Source organism: Setaria viridis, chromosome 3 (genome assembly GCF_005286985.2).
Source record: "Setaria viridis chromosome 3, Setaria_viridis_v4.0, whole genome shotgun sequence".
In the NCBI taxonomy this organism is placed as follows: Eukaryota; Viridiplantae; Streptophyta; class Magnoliopsida; order Poales; family Poaceae; genus Setaria; species Setaria viridis.
In genome coordinates, this window is record NC_048265.2 from 42,989,699 (window position 1) to 43,009,126 (window position 19,428).

The 19,428-nt window shown below is 43.3% G+C and overlaps 1 pseudogene; it reads right to left on the bottom strand.

Moving 5' to 3' along the window:
• Positions 1-13,826: 13,826 nt before the first annotated feature.
• LOC140222282 (uncharacterized) lies at positions 13,827-18,564 on the bottom strand (annotated as a pseudogene).
• Positions 18,565-19,428: the final 864 nt, after the last annotated feature.

Sequence of the window (19,428 nt, forward strand, 5' to 3'; positions counted from 1 at the left end):
GGTGTTCTTGGGCAAAATGGAAACTTGGGAGATTATAGAACACGTTTGAGAAGAAGTTGGACTGGGAGAACAAGATTTGGGGTCATTGAATCGGTTCACCAAGTAAGATCAACACCACTGTCGGTGACTGACGAACTGAATGTCAGTTTCAGTGAATTTCAAAGGAACCCGAGAAACAAATCAAAATTCAATCATATTTGATGATTATCTCGAGTCAGAGCCAAAACAAAAGATGACGGGTTTGAGTTTATCTTCAACTTCTGTTAAGGCGCTTGGAGGCCGTCGGATTGGAGATCGACCACAATTCGGCTCTGAAGATCACGGGCGTTAGAGGAGCGGTGACAGAGCACCAAGACGTGTCGCCACCGCCGTCGTCGGTCGTCCGCCAGTGCGTCTAGCTAAGCCACCTCCTCACCACATAAGCCTACGGGTAGGCCACGGTGTCGCCCATGCGCGCGGTGAAACGCTTGAATATCTACCGCTCCCGCGCCGCCGTTTCACCGTCGTCCTTTTTACCGCCGCCAGCGCTCCTCTGTCAAAACACCACCGCCGAGCAAAATTCCACCGCCACACCGCAGCTCCCGTCGATTCATCTCGCCTACTCCTCCACAGACACCCCAGCTACACCCCAGACCAGTTGTTGTCCAACATCCATGCCGATATAACCGTGCTCGCCGCCGCTTCTGTCCGCCGCCGTCGCGCCGCCCGCTCACGGTGAGAACCACTTCGCGCTGCCTCTCTTGTTTCTTGAGTAGTCGTAGTCGAGTCCTTAGGGTCCTAGGATGGGGTAGAGGTAGTTGTTTAAGTCGGTTGTGCCGTCGTCGGGAGTAGCCACGGCCGGCCGAGGGAGTCGCCGCCCGTCGCCGTGGAGGGGATGGCTCCGGCCATCTCCCGGGGAGCTATCGCTGCGCACAGGTGCGTAAAGGTGTAGGGGTGGTGTCTTGGCCTAGTCCCGCCGCCAGGAGGGTGCCGGCCGGCGAGTCGCGCCGCCCCCTGTCGCGGCCGCGTTTTGGCGGGAGGAGGAAGAAGAGTCTGGGCGCTTGGGCCTGCGCGTCAGTGAAGAGAAAGGGGGGGAAACGGAAGCAGGCCGGCCGAGCACGGGTAGTTGCTGGGCCGCGGCTTGAAAGCCCAGTGGCGCGCGCGACAGTGAGAAGGGAAGGAGAGAAGGAGGCCGGAAGCGGCGCAGTCGTCGGTTGGGCCGTGGCCTGGAGGCCCAGTAGGGTGCCCTCGGGTGGCCGGAAAGGAAAAGGGCCGGAGGCCGGAGCAGCTCGCGGGCCGACGTCGCGAAAGAAAAAGGAAAAAGGAAAGAAGGCTGTTGGGCCGGTGTCGGGCCGGAAAGGAAAAAGAAAAAGAAAACGGCCCACGGAGCCCGTTAGGGGAAGAATAGGGCCGGCGGGTAGAAATGAATAGGAGAGGTGGGGTCCGCGCCGTGGGACCCAGTGCGCGTGAGAGAGGGTAGAGAAGGGCTGGGTAAGAAGAGTATTCCGGGTGATTTTCGGGAAAAATTTAGATTCCTTTAGAGAAATAATTAGTTTAAATCCATTTTACACCATTTTAATCACAGAAATTTGTAGGAGTGTCCAAAATTAGTGAAACCAATTTTGTTAGGATTGTTTTATTTTCCTTTACGCAATAAAAGTTTTACATCCTAGAAAAATAATAAAAATTTGGGTATTTATTTAATGCCTTCCTTTTAAGGTAATTAAATAAATACTTAATATTTATAAAATGTATAAAATATGAATAACACTTTCTTAATCACAAATAATTCTTAACTCATAGGAAATTAGATTTTCAAGTTAGAAAATAATTATAACTTTTTCTAAAAATAAAAGAAAAGGCTATAGGAGGGTTAAATAAGAAAAATAAAATTGTAGGTTAATCTTTTTAGATTTTTGTGTGTTGGCTTGCAACTTTATCATGATAAGTTGTATAGTCCTTGTTGGCTTGCAACTTTATCATGAAGGAAAGTTGTATAGTCTGTTATTCAAAAATTTTGCATTCTAACCCCTGCATGTATTATGCCGTAGATCCCGAAGCCCCGGAAGGAGAATATTGGGAATTTTCAGAAGGACCTTCGGAGTCCGAAGAAGTGTTTGAGTTAGTCCCCTGTGAAGCCCACCTGTCAGAGGCTGCTAATCTTTTTAGCGAACAAGGCAAGCCCCGGTGCATTTATACCTATCTATTTTGGAGTCGTTATTTCATGTGACTTATTATAGGTTAATTGCTTTATGTATGCACTAAGTCTAGGAGTTGCTTGAAACCTATTCTTGTGTATGATCATGCCTTGTTTTAAGGACATCTTTGCCACTTGTTCAAAACCTTAGAAACTACCCAAGTCTAGAATTGCTTACTTGCTTACATGCTTGGTTTACCAACCTTAAGGAAAACTTTTAAGTCATACATGTTGCTTATGGAAGATAACTTGGAGAATGGAAACGGACAGAAGCTAGAGATGTAGTTCTGTCTGCTAGATTAATTTGGTTAAGGCCCGATTCGTTGTCTTAACCTTTGATCAAGTGATAAGCATCTGATCACTTACTGAGTATGGGACCAGTAAAGCCCAGTAGGTTAGTAAACTCTATGATCAGGAATACTTCGTACCCGTGCTTGACGTGCTAGAGATTGGCGGGGGTGTAGCCTGAAACTCACATGGTGATCGGGCCAGACGTGGGGTCCCATGTGGGGGTGCATCCCTGGGTCCGGGTAGTCGTATTCCTAATCATTGAATTTGCTAATCGAGAGGTTGTTAAATACGACCTGGATAGTCGTATAACGCTGGTGATCAGGGTACTCTCCTGCAGGATGTAATTAGATCCGGATCGCCGCAATTCTCGGCTATGAATGCACTTGATCACTGTTGAGCATCGTAGTATCAATTCATGCAATATATATCTTTCTGTTATCAATTGATGTATGATTTAACAGCTATGGTTGTTTTTACTTCTGTTATCATTTAGAATGGTTAGGTAATAACTTAACCCAAATAAAAGATAAAACTAAGGCATTACTCATAGTAAGCTTTTCGGCAAAAGTCGTGTTAGCCAAGCACACCCAAAAGCTAGCATGCATTCCAAAGAAAACTATTATAATGGTTAGTCGGGTAAGACTTGCTGAGTACCCCGTACTCAGGGTTTTCCCCTTGTGGCTATCTTTCAGAAGCTCCGCAGGAGTCTACAGAGGAGGAGACCCCGAAGCCCTAGGGTATTGACCTGAGTCTCACAATACCCTAGAGAAAAAGTTCTACTTGCGCATCTTCTCCTAAACTCTTTATGTTTAAATCTTAGAGCTTGTCTAACACTGCATCACTAAGTTTGTTTCAACTTATGTCCTGTAATAACTCGTACCTTTTACATATGTATGTAAAAATGTAATGTTTGTTGGTATTATCCCATCACGGATATTATCCTGATGTATGGTTATGAGACACGCCGTGGATCCTTCGAGGAGTCCTAGGGACACTCGACGGACTACCGGACTTATGCTGTTTTAGGTGCGTTTCGGATAATTGCCGTTCCGACGGCGATTAGGCGCACTTAAACTAGCTTAAATTGGGCGGTTCCGCCACAGCTGGTATCAGAGCCGTAGGTTGGGATAATCGACAGACATTACCTTTTAAAAACTGAGACTCTATTTAAAATAATAAAAACAAGAGTTACAGGTGGCAGTAGTGTTAACTGGTTGTTTGTTTTGCAGATGCTAACTGTTTGCTGCGTGTCGCCAGTATTCGGTAGTTTATTATTTAGGGAGAGATTACGATGCCACCAATTTTCCTACGAGTGTGTATATGAGTCTGAAAGTACGTAGGAATCGTTGCATCATGTTTGCACTGCATGTTTCCAAAACTTTTGGGTTTGGTGAGTGCCGCTAGACCTGACCCCGTTTCTTTTATAGGATGTTTGAAGAAGGCTACACCGATAAGGATGGGTGGACCTGCGGTCACTACTTGGATAAGCCAGGATTTGTGCAATTACATTGGAAAACACTACAAGAGTTGGGTTTTCACAATCCCCCGGAGTATTATTGGCGAAAAGAAGATACCGGCCACAAGCAATATTGCACAGTGTATGTGCATATCCCGGATGATGACACCCGTCCTAATTGGCGTTTGGAGGAGGTGATGGAGTCGGGTTTTGAATTAAACGACACCATAGAAAGGGCGGCCATGACTGCTCTTACTGAACTATGTGAAAACCACAAGGTGGAGGTAGGATCGAGCTCTGCTCGATTCTATCCGATCAAACATCAAGATGACGGGGTATGGAGGAGGAGGATTAAAGCTTTGAAGAACACTTCCCGAGTAGAGCACGATGTGTTAGTTGCTGCTGCTTCTGATTATATGATAGCAATGTACAACTTACATCAAGCCTGCATCAGAGAATATTATAACCAGAGGTAGAAGAACGAAGACGCTAAGATGGAATTGATGGGTGCCCGGTATGACAAGGAGATGTATAAGAAGGCATCGATGGCAAGGGAGCATGAATGGAAAAAGCAATGCGAGAGCAATCCAGAAGGATTGAGGATTATGAAGAAAAATTCAGAGTGATGCAAGGGTTCATCGAAGCCAGCAAGAGCAAGGGAGGAAGCTGAATCAAATGTCCACAGGCTGGAGGCGGAAAGGTTCCAACAGCTAGACGAGATCCTATCGCTTCGTCTAGCCTTGGAAGAAATGCAGGCTCAGGCACCTGCCCAAAATATTGTCAATGTCCCACCACCTCCACCACCAGAAGAGCCTCAGCCACCGAACCCGGAGGAAGCGGATCAACTAGTACCTGTGATAGAAATGGAAGAAGATCCGATGCCACCAGCAGATCCTGAGATAGATCTATATGCTCATGAGAATCTGGAGGGGTTTGACGTGGACATGGAGGACGACCAGGGTGAAGTCCCTGCGGGAAATCAACAGTTCGCTTGGGCAAATGCCAGTGCTGATGGACTAGATCCTCAGGGCTATGGACCCATGCAGCAATGGGGAGAAGAAGAACCAGAAGACGGAGAAGAAGAAGAGGATCCTGAAGAAATGGAAGGAAACTCTGGAATTAACACCTCTGATACTTCCCGCACTTGGAGCGACTTCACGTGTAATCCATTTTCAAGTGTAATCCATTTTCATGCGTAATCCGATGCAGATGGACCGGCAATAGATGTATAATGCGGATAGACGGAGCAAGGTGTTTATTGATGGCTTGCATTATTTTCTCGAAGTGGCGAAAGCAAACAAGCCAGAGAACGGGTTCGTATATTGTCCATGCTTCCAATGCAGTAACAAGAAGGACTATTCAAAGGGTTCCTGGGGGACTATTCACAGCCACTTGTTTAGATATAGTTTCATGCCTAACTATTTGGTTTGGACTAAGCACAATGAAAGAGGGGTTGTAATGGAAGACGGCGAAGAGGAGGAGGATGATGACAACATTCCAGACTGGGCTGCAGGCTAAGCTTTTGCAGATACTACAGTGAGCGAGGCTGATGAAGATGAGTTTGCAAAAAATGGCCCTACTGATGACCTTAGTCAGGTGCTACGAGATGCACACAGAGATTGTGAAACTGAGAAGAAAGCAGCAAAGTTGTAGCGCATGATAGATGATCACCAAAAATTGTTGTACCCAGATTGCTAGCAGCGCTATAAAAAACTAGGTATGACACTAGAATTTGTGCAATGGAAGGCAAAAAATGGTGTGTCCGATAAGGCATTTCAGGGGATGTTGAACATTGTCAAGAAGATTCTTCCCAAGAATAATGAATTACCGTCCACAACATATGAAGCTAAACAGATTATTTATCCTCTCGGATTGGAGGTTCAGAAGATACACGCATGCCCTAATGACTGTATCCTCTACCATGGTGATGAATACGAGAAAATGGATGCTTGTCCCGTGTGCGAAGCACTGCGGTATAAGATCAGGCGAGATGATCCTGGTGATGTCGAGGGGCAGTCTCCCAAGAAGAGAGTTCCCGCGTAGGTGATGTGATATTTCCCTATAATACCACGCTTGAAGCGCTTGTTCAGGAATAAGGCGAATGCTAAGTTGATGCGATGACACAAAGAAGAACGTATGGAAGATGAGATGCTGAGACACCTCGCAGATGGGGCTCAGTGGAGATCAATTGATAGAGCATTCTCGAACTTTGAAAGTGAAGCAAGGAACATAAGGTTCGCCAAGGGATATGGAACAGAGGAGGTGATCGAGTTTTCTGTTGATTTTATTGACTCAATTGACTCGATTAGGCTTCCAACTTCACGCCACGAGGGGAGGCCGCGGGGAATGGGCACCCTTGGAAGGAAATCAAGTTTGAGCAATGATACTAATTTGTTCGACAAGGCACACTACACTATTCTGCAACAGTCATCCTTTGTGGCTCCGTATATCGAGCAGCACAGGCAGATGGTAGTTTCCAAAAACCTGACGAAATTCGATGCTTGGCTTACACGTCATCACATGGAAACTTTTTCCTCCTGGTTGCGCTAACAACTTATGGGTAACTCTGAGATTCACCCACAGTTCGCTTGGTTAGCTAGGGGACCTGCTAGCACAATCGTGAAATTCCAAGGCTATGAGATAAATGGTTATACATTTTACACGAGAGCCCAGGACCAGAAAAACACAAACCAGAATTCAAGGATTTCATACTACTTCCATACAACTTCAAGTAAGTGTGTGTATACCGTCTACTTTCATTTTTTTCCTTATCTGATTAATCTTAGTTAGCTCTAATATGTATGAACATTTATGTACGTAGCTTCTACTGGATCCTCATTATACTTGAGCCTGAAAGAAGCCACGTCACTATCTTCGATTCGTTGAGGAAAGATCCCGTGGAGTACCGAGACATGCAAGACATGCTAGGCTTGTAATAATTCTGGACCTTTATCTCTATGCAACAGTTTGTTTCCTAAATTTTATCCCGGTTACACTATATCATTCATTATTCTAATCCGCAACGTATGGAGACAATTCATGAGGACACACAAAGGTCCATTGAAAGAAAAACTTACATGGAACACAGACTTCCCAGTACGTATGAAGTCTGCACATTTTGTACATTGTATAACACGAATATTTCATAACTTATTTTTTCCCCACTGAAGTGCTTAAGACAGGAACCCGGGAAAAATCTATGTGGCTACTACATCTATGAGCACATGCACAGTTTTATGGGACCCAAGGGACTAAAGATGACGCGGCATAACTTTAAAGTACGTAAAATAACACTATTAATAGTTAATTATTTTCTAGCTCCTTATATTTAATTGTTCGTGTAACATTCACATATTTTCAAATAATAGATGTTAAATATTCATCAAGGACTCCTGAAGAAGGAAAGAGTAGCGGCAATATGTGAAGGTCTTATTGGATTCCTAATGGACGAGGTGGTAAATCCACAAGGAGAATTTTATTACGATGGATGAAATTTAGACGCTCCGAGCAACACCTTGACGGAAAGATTGTAGATATATAGTTTGATTTGTATATATAATATGCGCTAAGATCGATTTGTATAGTATGCTAAGAATTGTATATATATACTAAGAATTGTGTATATATATAGTAATTGTATAATTATTAATTTTATTCGTTTAAATACTAGTTTGATTTCATTATAAAAAAAGTCTCAACTACTAAAGGTTAACAAAAGGACCAGGGTATGTACATGATGCATGAAATTACAGGCGCCATGCAGGCGCCTGCATGGCGCGCGCTTTAAATTTAAGTAGGACTTTAGTCCCGGTTGGTAAAATCAACCAGGACTAAACACTACTAGAGAATTGGGTATTAGTACCGGTTCGTAGGGTGCATATCTTCCGAAAATGCATCCGGGATTAACTCGTCGAGATAAAAGGGGGCGGTCTTTTATCACGGGTCCGATATAAAACCCTCTTTTAGTCCCGGTTTGTAAAACCAACCGGGACTAACGGGGCTGCCACGCCAGGCAGTGGACAGACCCCTTTAGTCCCGGTTGGTGTTACAAACCGGGACTAAAGGTCACCTCTTTAGTCTCGGTTTGTAAAACAAACCGGGACTAAAGTGCGTGTATACAACGCCATGTAGGCGCCTGCATGGCGCCTATAATTTCATGCATCACGTACCCTTTAGTTAGTTGAGAGTTTTTTTATAATTAATGAAATCAATCAAACTATATATAGTATTTAAATGAATCAATTTAACTATTACATACTTATATATACAATTCTTATACAATTAGCTAGTATATGTACAATTCTTGATTAGTATATATATATAGTACAATTAATTCCTAGCTAGTTAGCTACATAGCTCTAGGATCTTCGTCGAGGTCTTCCCGTCGAGGTGTTGATCGGTGCTTCTTAATTTCATCCACCGTAATGAAATTCTCCTTGTGCATGTATCACCTCATCCAGCAGGAATCCTACGAGACTTTCGCATATTGTGTCTATTCTCTTCTCCAAGATCTTGTCTCGAATATTATGCATATGTAATTTGGAAGTGAATAATGTTACTCGGACAATGAAATATAAGGAGCTAGAAAACAATTAACTATTAATAGTATTATTTTATATTACATACTTAATGGTTTTCCTGCGGCGTCAACCTAGCCTTGTGTGACATAAAACTTTGCATGTTCTCACTGACATAGTACCCACATAGATTATTCCCTTGTTCCTATCTTAAACACTTCAGTGGGAAAAAACAAGTTATAAATATTCGTCATATAGAATGTACAAAATATGCAAACTTCATACGTACTGGAAAGTCTGTGTCCGATGTAAGTTTTTCTTGGAATGCACCTTGGCGTCATTTTTTGATGAATTGTTTCCATGCCCTACGGATTTAAATAATGAATGAATAGTGTTAGGTGAAAATTTAGGAAACACACTTTTGTATTGAGGTAAAGGTCCAGAATTATTAATTACAAGTGTAGAATGTCTTGAATCTCTTGGTACTCTGCTAGTGGTTTCCTTAAGGAATCGAGGACAGTAACTCAGCTTCTATCAGGCTCAATTACTATTAGGACCCAGTGGTAACTGTGTACGTAAATATTCATTAATCAGATAAGGAAAAGGATACTAAGGTAGACGGTACACGTACGTACAAACACTTACTTGAAGTTGTATGGAAGTAGTATGTAGCTCTTGCCACCTTGAAGGTCTAGCATATTGAAACATTCCACCAATGTTTTATCTTTAAAATCTCATAGTTGGGTTTGGTTAACTACGGATGGATCCATGAAGCCAACATGCAAATATCCTTCTTGTCGGCACTTCTGAATTAGCCGCCTACATAAAAAGGAAGACAAAGTTAGTAGGGCGACGCATGCATAAAAAATTTACATATAGATAAACGGATACTTACAGAGCCCAGGCGCTGATGAGAGAGACGTCTAGAGCATCTTGATGGTACACTTCGTATTTATCTTTGAATTCCAGCCAGAGGCATTTCTCGCCTTCGCCGTAAAAATCTATCGATTTTACCTTCAGGGCGAACATGGAAGTTTGGTCGGCGGACGTCTTCATGTACCATTCTTGGAATTCTTGTACATCTTTGGTGATAGGCTCCCTACCAAGTCAGGCCTTACTAGAGACTTTCCTAGCTCAAACGTCCATGTCGGTTGAAATGGCTGTGAAGTTGCTGGCTCGTGACCACATAGCTCTATACATTGATCAAGTCCCACTCCAAATTCTTCCATGAATTGCAATACTTGATCTTGTTGAGACTTGGGCATTGCGGCTATCCTTCTAGCGTCTCCTTCTGGTAGATGACGAAGGCGGCAATCAACAACACTTGAAGATGACTTTCCTTTTCTTTTTTTCCCTATATTCATCGCCTCCTTGTTTGAATGTGACATCTTCTGAAAAAATTGTAATTTAGTTGGATCAATTGTTGGTTGTGGCTCCATCTCCCTTGCTTTTTTTGTTTAGCTCTTTTCCTGAACAAATCCTTGCATTCTGCTTGGATTTCGGACCAGCGTTCCTCTTGAGTCATTGCATTCCGGCGTTCCTCAGGAGTCACTTCAGGCTCCTTATTTGTTTTCCTCTTTTTTATGTGCTGGCTTGGGAATGCTTGGTCGTGACTTCTTAATTGGGTCTCCAGCAGGTTCCTTTCTCGGGGCTGCAGGTACCTTGCTCGGGACTGCTCTTATTCTTGGCGTTGTCGGTGAGCGGGGAGGAGTGTTGTTGTTGTCGTCGTTGCCAGCTGGACGTGGAGATAGAGACTTTGCTCGAGCATGCATCAACGACGGTCCTAGTGCTGAAGGTCTTGGTGGTGATGGTCCTGGTGATGATGGTCCTGGAATTGACCGTGGTGGAGAAGTCGATCTTGCCATAGCCCGGGAGGGGTGCTGCCTCCATGCCCGGGATGATGATGTAGCGTTTGCGCCATAGAATGATGCCTCCTTGAACCGCATCTCCTAATGTCCTTTCCCCAATGCCTCCTGGGAGCTGGAGCTTATAGCCTTCATATTGCCGATCAACGATCTACTCTACCGAGACACTAGCATAGCCAGGTGGAATCTCCATGCCATGGCTCGCCTGCGTTGCCCAGCTTGGTAAGGCACTTGCGTACGCTACCTATACATATAGCAGAAATAAAGATCTTATTACACTCCAATCCTGAGGCATGGTGGATCGATGGATTGAGAAGATTATTGCATAAATATTAATTATGTATAAGAGTATACCTTAACAGTCAGGTTGCCGACCAGTACTTGCAGCTCACAGGAGGTGCGTTGCCTAATGAAATCAACAGCGAAATGTTGCTGGTCCTGTGGATCGGGCTGTGCTTCTGATTGGGAAAGGGATACTCAACGATTGACTTCGTCATGCATTCTTTGTTCTATAGATTGCACTTGATATTCTAGGTTGCGCCGCCAGCTCTGCTCAGCCCGATCCTTTCTTTGCTTGCAGCTTCTGTACGAGTCTCTGTCTTCTTTGAAACCATACTTCCACAGAACGATCCCAAACCCGCGGACACATCCTGGGTGCTCAAGATTCCTAAGGGCCAATGTGAGCTCATCCATTTCTCGATCCACCACCAACCCCCCAGCCTTAACATCTTCAATGTTCTTGGCAAGCTGTTCGTCCTTGAGATGTATTTCCTCAGTTAAGATCAACGTCGCATCCTTTGGGTTCAAATTGCCTCCATGAGCGAAAAACCAATTTTAAGCTCGTTGGCTCCATTCAAGAGTTGCTGGTACGATACCCCGTTCGAGCAGGTCTTGTTCCATCTTCTAAAATTTGGGCACTGCTGTTTTGTAACCACCTCGCCCTAGCTTATGGTGCTCTTTCTTACGACTAGCATTTTCAATGTTGGTGTTGACTTTTTGCTGACCATCGTGGCTCCTCTTGTACTCGACAAATGCCTCCCAGTGGCCGCTCAACTTTGGAAATTCATTGAAATCTGGAGTTTTGTCCTCCTTAATGTACTTTGAAACTAGAAATTTCTTGAATGTTTGAAATTGTGTGACCATCTTCTTCAGCGCCCATGCTTTCACATCCTTTTCAATATATCTAGCGGGAAATATGAAATGTTGCTTGACCTGTTCCCACAGCATATCCTTTTCTGTTTGCGGCAGCGCGTTCGGATCATCGCTTTTTCCTCTCTATTTCTTGAAGCTGATGGGCACATTGTCCCTTACAATTGCCCCGAGCTGAGTCACGTATTTGTTTGCAACATCGATGGGAGCAACCGGCCTGCCGTCTTCTGACACTTCTGTGATCTCTAGCTTTTGCAATCCATCCATCACCATGCTTCGACCTCGTGTCTTCTTAGGGTTCGCCGATCCAGACGGCTAACAGTTCAAGATTCATTAATTAGTACATAATAATAAAGAAGAAGACATTCTAAATGAGGTACAACGTTATTAATGATATATACCTTGACGGTATCTTCCGCCACGGCAAGGTTTTGCTCAGGCTCTTCATTGCCATCGGCGGATATGTTGAGGTACGTGTCCGCCTGGTTACTCTCTTCTTTGGTGTACGTTACGTTATGATCTCTACCAGCAATAATGTCCTCCAGCATGAACCTTGCCTTCTCGTCGTCCGCCATCTCAACTACTCCAAACACACATGAAATCATAATTACATGTACGTTAAGGTATATAAATGAAATCATAGAAATGTACAAATGAAATCGTACATGAAATTAAACTTACATGAAAACTTCTTAAAAAATACACAAAAAATCTTGAATGAAACTTAATTACATGAAATGTCTTTAATGTATTACAAGTTAATGTACATACATAAACCCATAGAAGAACAACGTGAAACCATACTAATTTATACTAATTTCTATTGAATTCTATCAAAATTGAATCGTAATTTATTTATAGAGATTTCTACTAATTTATTGGAATTTTTCTAAAATTTGTACTAATTAGTACAATTTCTAAGAATTTCTACAAAATTTTATAACTAGAAAAAGGTAAATAAAAAAGTGTTGCATCACTGCGTTGCATCACTACCAAATTTATTCTAACTTCCTATACAATTTTACCAATCCAAAATTTTCTATTAAATTTATAACTAGAAAAAAGTAAATAAAAAAGGCTTGCATCACTGTCTGCATCATTGCCAAATTTATTCTAACTTCGTATACAATTTTACTAATCCATAATTTTCTATTAATGATATGACTAGCAAAAAGTAAAAAAAAAAGGCTTGCATCACTGCCTTCTTACATCATCACTGCCAAATGTATTAACTAGATAGAGCGCCGGGTGCTGGGGTTTTAAGTGTGTGGGCGCGGCGTGGGGTTGACGACGCGCAAGGGTAGCCGCGGTGGCAATGCGCGCGAGGTGGATCGGGGCTCGAGGCGTGGACGGAGGACGGCACGCGGATGGAGGAGGGAGGACGGGGCGCTGGACGGATCGAGGAGGGAGGATGGGGCGCCGGACGGAGGAGGGGAGGCCGGGGCATCGGACGGAGGACGGGGCGCCGGACGAAGGAGAGGACACGGATCGCAGATGACGATGAACGGCGGCACGGATGGAGGTGGAGGACGACGCCGCGGACGAAGAGGAGGCGGCGACGGGGATTGAGACAACCGGCGGTGATGGGGACGGAGATGGCAGTGTGATGCCCGCGGAGCCGGCGATGGAAACGATGCAGAGGCTAGAGAGGAGTAAAAGTTTCGCTAATTTACCGGGTGCCGGGGGGGGGGGGGGGGGGGGAGGGAGGGGAGTAGAAATGCCAGTTACTTTTATCCACTCCCCTACCGTTTATCTCGGTTTCTAAGAAGAACCAAGAGAAATGGACTTTTAATCTCGGTTCTTCTTACAGACCAAGATAAACGGCCTGCCCTTTTATCTCGGTTTGTAAGCAACCGAGATAAAAGGCCTGCCCTTTTATCCCGGTTTTGACACACCCGGGATAAAAGGACAACCCGTTATCTCGGTTCGTAGATAGAACTGGGATAAAACGTGACGTCTAGGCGGGAACTGAAATTTACCCTTTTGTCCCGGTTCTAATTACGAACCGAGATAAAGGGCTTTACAAATTGGGATAAAAGGTCCCTCTCCCATTTCTCATCTCCCTCTTCTTTTTTGGAAATATATTTTTTTATGTTTTCGCTGGATTTCATGCAGCACAAGTTAAAACTTTACATACTTAGAACATGCAAAAATATATTTAATTAGCAATTATATTTACAATAAGTTTGAATGACTCGTTAATTCTACACTGGTTATATTACCTTCTTAAATAATTATTTTACTGCATCACTATCATCAAGAAATTATCAATTAAATAATGTATATGCGCGAAAACAACTAATTTAAGCACACATGAAATTGTATCAAGTAGTACATGAAATTAATCATAAATGTGAAGCAAATTTAAAGCATTACAATGTAAAATTAAAAAACTTTTTCTTCACGAATGTTCCTTGGTCATGATCGCGGCGCAAGTACGGAGCCTCTTCTTTGGTTAGCAGGATGCTAGGGTCAACTTTAACAGTGAATGGAGGCATGCCTGCAAACTGATCATAATCATCTGATTGGTCTGTTTTGTCCTCGACTTCCACAATTTTTCTTTTACTTGGAAGGACTATGTGGAGCTTTGGCTCCCATGGATCTTCTAGATTTCTCTTGGGTTTGCTAGACATGTCCTTCACATAGAAAACTTGATGCACATCATTGGCGAGTACGAATGGTTCATCACTGTATCCAGTCTTGCTAAGGTCCACTATTGTCATTCCATACTGATCTTTGGTTACGCCATTTAGCTTCACCCATTGGCAACAAAACAGAGGGATGCACAGCGGTCCGTATTTGATTTCCCATATCTCCTCTATGAAACCATAATAAGAGTCCATGCTACTATTTCTGCCTATGGCATCTATGCGGACACCACTATTCTGGTTCGTGCTTTTCTGGTCTTGGACTCTCGTGTAAAATGTATAACCATTTATCTTGTAGTCTTGGAATTTCACGATTGTGCTAGAAGGTCCCCTGGCTAACCAAGCAAGCTGTGGGTGAATCTCAGAGTTACCCATAAGTTGTTTGTGCAATCAGGAGGGAAAATTTTCCACGTGGCTTCTTGTAAGCCAGGTATAGGATCTCGCCGGGTTTTCGGAAACTAACATCTACTTGTGCTGCTCGATATACGGAGCCACAAAGGTTGACTACTGTAGAACAGTGTAGTGTGCCTTGTTGAACAAATCAGCATCATTGCTCAAACATACTTTCCTTCCAAGGGGGCCAATTCCCCGCAGCCTCCCCTCGTGGCGTGAAAGTTGGAACCCCAATCGGGTCAATTGAAATAATAAAATCAACACAAAACTCAATCACCTCCACTGTTACATATCCCTTGATGGGCACGATTAAGAACATAGTTTTTTAGGACTAACATGAACCTCTCGAAAGGTCACATATTGTGCAGGTATACTGGTCCAAGAATATTAATCTCTTTTACTAGGTGAACCAGAAGGGAAGTCATAATATTGAACAAAGATGGTGGAAATACCAACTCAAAGTTGACAAGACATTGCACCACATTGTTCTATAGCTTTGTTAGCTTCGATGGATCAATTTCCTTCTGTGAAATTGCATTGAGAAACGTGCATAACTTTATGAGTGACAATCGAACATTCTCTGGTAGAATACCCCTCAGTACAACCGGAAGCAACTGGGCCATCAACATGTGGCAATCATGGGCCTTGAGATTTGTGAACTTCTTTTCTTTCATATTTATTATTCTCTTTATATTCGAGGAGTACCCATACGGGACCTTCAGACTATTCAAGAATTCAAACATGCTATCCTTCTCTTCCTTGCTGAGAGTGTAACTAGCAGGACGTAAGTAGTGCTTTCCGTTATGTCTCTTTTCCGGATGTAGGTCATCCTGTTGCCCCATTTCTTTAAGGTCCCGTCGTGCTTCCGGTGTATCTTTTGAGGGCCCATAAACACCCATGAAGCCTAGCACGTTCACGCAAAGATTTTTCGTCAGGTGCATCACGTCTATTGCAATGTGGACATCTAGAGTTTCCCAGTAAGGTAGCTCCCAAAATATTGACTTCTTCTTCCACATGGCTGCACGTCCGTCATCATCGTTCGGAATAGGTTGGCTACCAAGACCTTTTCCAAATACTACCCTTACATCCTTTATCATCTCAAAGACACATTTTCCATTACGATGTAAAGGTTTTTTACGAGTTTCTAGCGCCCCTTTGAAATGCATCCCGCTTTCTCGCAGCTGGTGGTGAGCATGGAGAAATCGACGATGACCCATATAGACTACCTTCTTACAGTGCTTCAAATACATGTTATCTGTGTCGTCTAAGCAGTGGGTGCAGGCTCGATATCCCTTGTTTGTCTGTCCCGAAAGGTTACTTAGTGCAGACCAATCATTGATGATTACAAACAACAATGCTCGCAGGATAAACATCTCTTGTTTATCCTCATCCCACACATGTACACCTTCTTCCTTCCAGAGCGGTAAAAGTTCATCAACCAACGGTCTTAGGTACACATCAATGTCGTTGTCGGGTTGCTTTGGGCCTTCGATAAGCGCCGGCATCATAATGAACTTCCGTTTCATGCACATCCAAGGAGGAAGGTTAAACATACATAAGGTCATAGGCCAAGTACTATGACCACTACTCAACTCACCGAATGGATTGAATCCATCAGTATTTAAACCAAACCTTATGTTCCTTGGATCACCTTCAAACTCCGGGAATGCTCTATCAATTGATCTCCACTGAGCCCCATTAGCGGGGTGTCTTAGCATCTTATCTTCCTTACATTCTTCTTTGTGCCATCGGATCAACTTAGCATTCGCCTTATTCCTGAACAAGCGCTTCAAGCGTGGTATTATAGGTAAATACCACATCACTTTCGCGGGAACTCTCTTCCTGAGAGGTTGCCCCTCGACATCACTAGGATCATCTTGCCTAATCTTATACTGCAGCACTTCGCACACGGGATACGCATCCAGATCCTTGTATTCAACACCGCGATAGAGGATACAATCATTAGGGCATGCGCGCATCTTCTGAACCTCCAATCCTAGAGGGAAAACAATCTGTTTAGCTTTATATGTTGTGGATGGCAATTCATTATTCATGGGAAGAATCTTCTTAACAATTTCCAACATCCCCAGAAATGCCTTATTGGACACACCATTTTTGGTCTTCCATTGCATAAATTCTAGTGTGGTACCCAGCTTTTTATGGCCTCCCTGACAATCTGGGTATAGCAATTTCCTATGATCATCTATCATGCACTGCAACTTTGATGCTTCCTTCTGAGTTTCGCAATCTTTGTGTGCATCCCTAAGCACCTGACCGAGGTCATCAGTATGGCCATCTTCTGCAAACTCATCTTAATTAGCCTCACCTATTGTAGTATCTGCAAAAGATTGGCCTATAGCGCAGTCCGGAATGTTGTCATCCTCCTCCTCCTCTTCACCGTCTTCCATTACAACCCCTCTTTCGCCGTGACGGGTCCAAACCAAATAGTTAGGCGTGAAACCGTATCTAAACAAGTGGCTGTGAAGAGTCCCCCAGGAAGCCTTTGAATAGCACTTCTAGTTACTGCATTGGGCGCAAGGACAAAATATGTACCCGTTCTCTGGCTTGTTCGCTTTGGCCACTTCAAGAAAATTATTCATGCTAGCAATAAACACCTTGCTCTGCCTATTCGTGCTATACATCCATTGCCGGTCCATCTGCATTGTATTACGCAAGCCATCAATAAAATGGATTACAATAAAACTATCCATCGCATTGCTAAAATTTTAGATAGAAATACACAAATTAAAATTTCAGAAGCAAACAACATCATACAGTACGACAAACTCAAATATTGCTGAAAGTTTACATAGAAATACACAAATTATTTAGCTCATATTTAATTTACAAATAACTAAACTATTAAAAAATTCAATATTTTCCGCATAATGTACTTATTCTAAAAATGGCTAATTGCATACCTCTATCTGAAAAGTACTAAAGTATGAAATTACACCTACAATTTATATGGCTAATTTATAAGTATTAAGAACATGTTTACTCTAATTTTTCCCTAATACATAAAATTGAAATAATCTCCATTCTACCTCACATTTACTGTCCATTTTCCCTCACATTCAAACTATCCACCACATTGTAGCTCAAAAACATGTATAAATACACATCCTCTACATGCTTAACAACTAACAAACTCATTTTTCTCCCTCTCTAAAGTATAAAACAAAGCTTAACAACAATAAATGAACGGAGTATGAAATAGCTAACCTTCACAACACTTTGGATGTGTGAAATCCTCACGGAAATGAGGAAAAAAAATTTCAGCAGCACCTCCCCTAGACTTGCTTCGGTGCCATGGAGAGGATGAGCTTCTCTGTCTTTGTTGAGTGGAGTGGCTCGGGCTGGAGGAGTGGAGGAGGAAGAAAGGGTACTTGTAGATAAGATTTTATCCCGGTTGGTAAATCCAACCGGGACAAAAGATTAGAGCTTTTATCCCGGTTGGTGGTTACTCCCGGTTGGTAATGCCAACCGGGATAAAAGCTCCAACCTTTTGTCCCTGTTGGACTTACCAACCGGGAGTAAAACGGTTATCCCGGTTGGTAACTCCAACCGGGACAAAAGGTTGGATCTTTTGTCCCGGTTGGTGGCTCCAACCGGGGGTAAAGGGTGGTGCCGTCGGTGCCCAGAAACTAGTCGCTTTAACCAAGACTAAAGGGTGGCCTGTAATCCCGGTTGCAAAAAAAGAACTGAGAGTAAATGTGCGCCCCATTCCAGCCTACCGTAGCGCACCCCCTTTTCTCCCAGGCTGAAATTAAACCGAGATTAAAGGGGGTGGTATCTAAAGTCAGTTCTCTAGTAGTGAAAGGGTGGCTTTACTCCCGGTTGAAGGACTCGGGACTAAAGATCCCCCTTTTGTCTCGATTGGTTTATCCCGGATGGATTTTTGGGAGATATGCACCCTACCAACCGGGACTAAAGGTGAGTTCTCTACCAGTGGCAACATAATCTCACCCAGTGCTGGCCATTGTGCACAAAGCAAAAGTAAACAAAAACCAGTGGTGGTTCTTAGTCCTAGTTCTGATGGAAGCAATACTTGGACTGTCACAACCATGCCGACCTTGAATCATAAGGAGGCGAACACACCCCTGGTGGAACAGTTGCACGCCAATGCTAGTGTGAAAGTCACGCCTTCTCGTATCAGCAAGAGAAACCCTACAGCTAGTGATCAGGATTCCTTGGAGAGGGCAGCAAAGCTTAAAGCAAGGAGAAATTTAGAAGAACCTCAGCAAAAAGGTACTGACCTTGCAAACATCTCTTTTAATTCCTTTGAAGATGTTCATATTGCTAAAAGAATATTTCAAGCGTTGGGGTTTGTTTGGGTCCGGACAGTACTGTATCTTGTTCGGTTCATTTACTTAAATCCTTAGAATCTAATCGGCTTCAGGAGTCTTTAGCATCAAAAGTCCAAACTCCATATGAGTGTGCCGACTTAGAATTAGAGAATGCAGAAGAGCTTGATCTCCTCGTATTAAATAATAACTTATGCGGTGATTTAATAGAGGGCATGAGTGACGGAGACGGTGACTTAGATCCACCGGCCTCCCCACAAAATAAGCATCTAAGCTCGAAAAGGAAGAAAAAGAAAACGAAAGCGAACAGTAGGGGGAGGAATTCAGTGTAGTGTCATTCTTGTTGGTCCTTTCTGTTGCAAATTAATCATGAAAGGTATTTTTTGGAACTGTAACGGGTTAGGTGATCCTAAGAAACACAAATTTCTTTCTGACCTTACCAAAGAAAAGGGCGTAGATTTAATTGCTTTATCAGAGACCGGGAGGAGTAATTTTCCAGATTGTTTCCTTAAGAACTTGTGTGCTGGGAAAGATTTCTTGTGGCATGTAAAACCTCCTATCGGTAGATCTGGTGGCATGCTAATAGGGGTGAACCTTTTAACTTTTGATATAGGTCAGATTCAGGA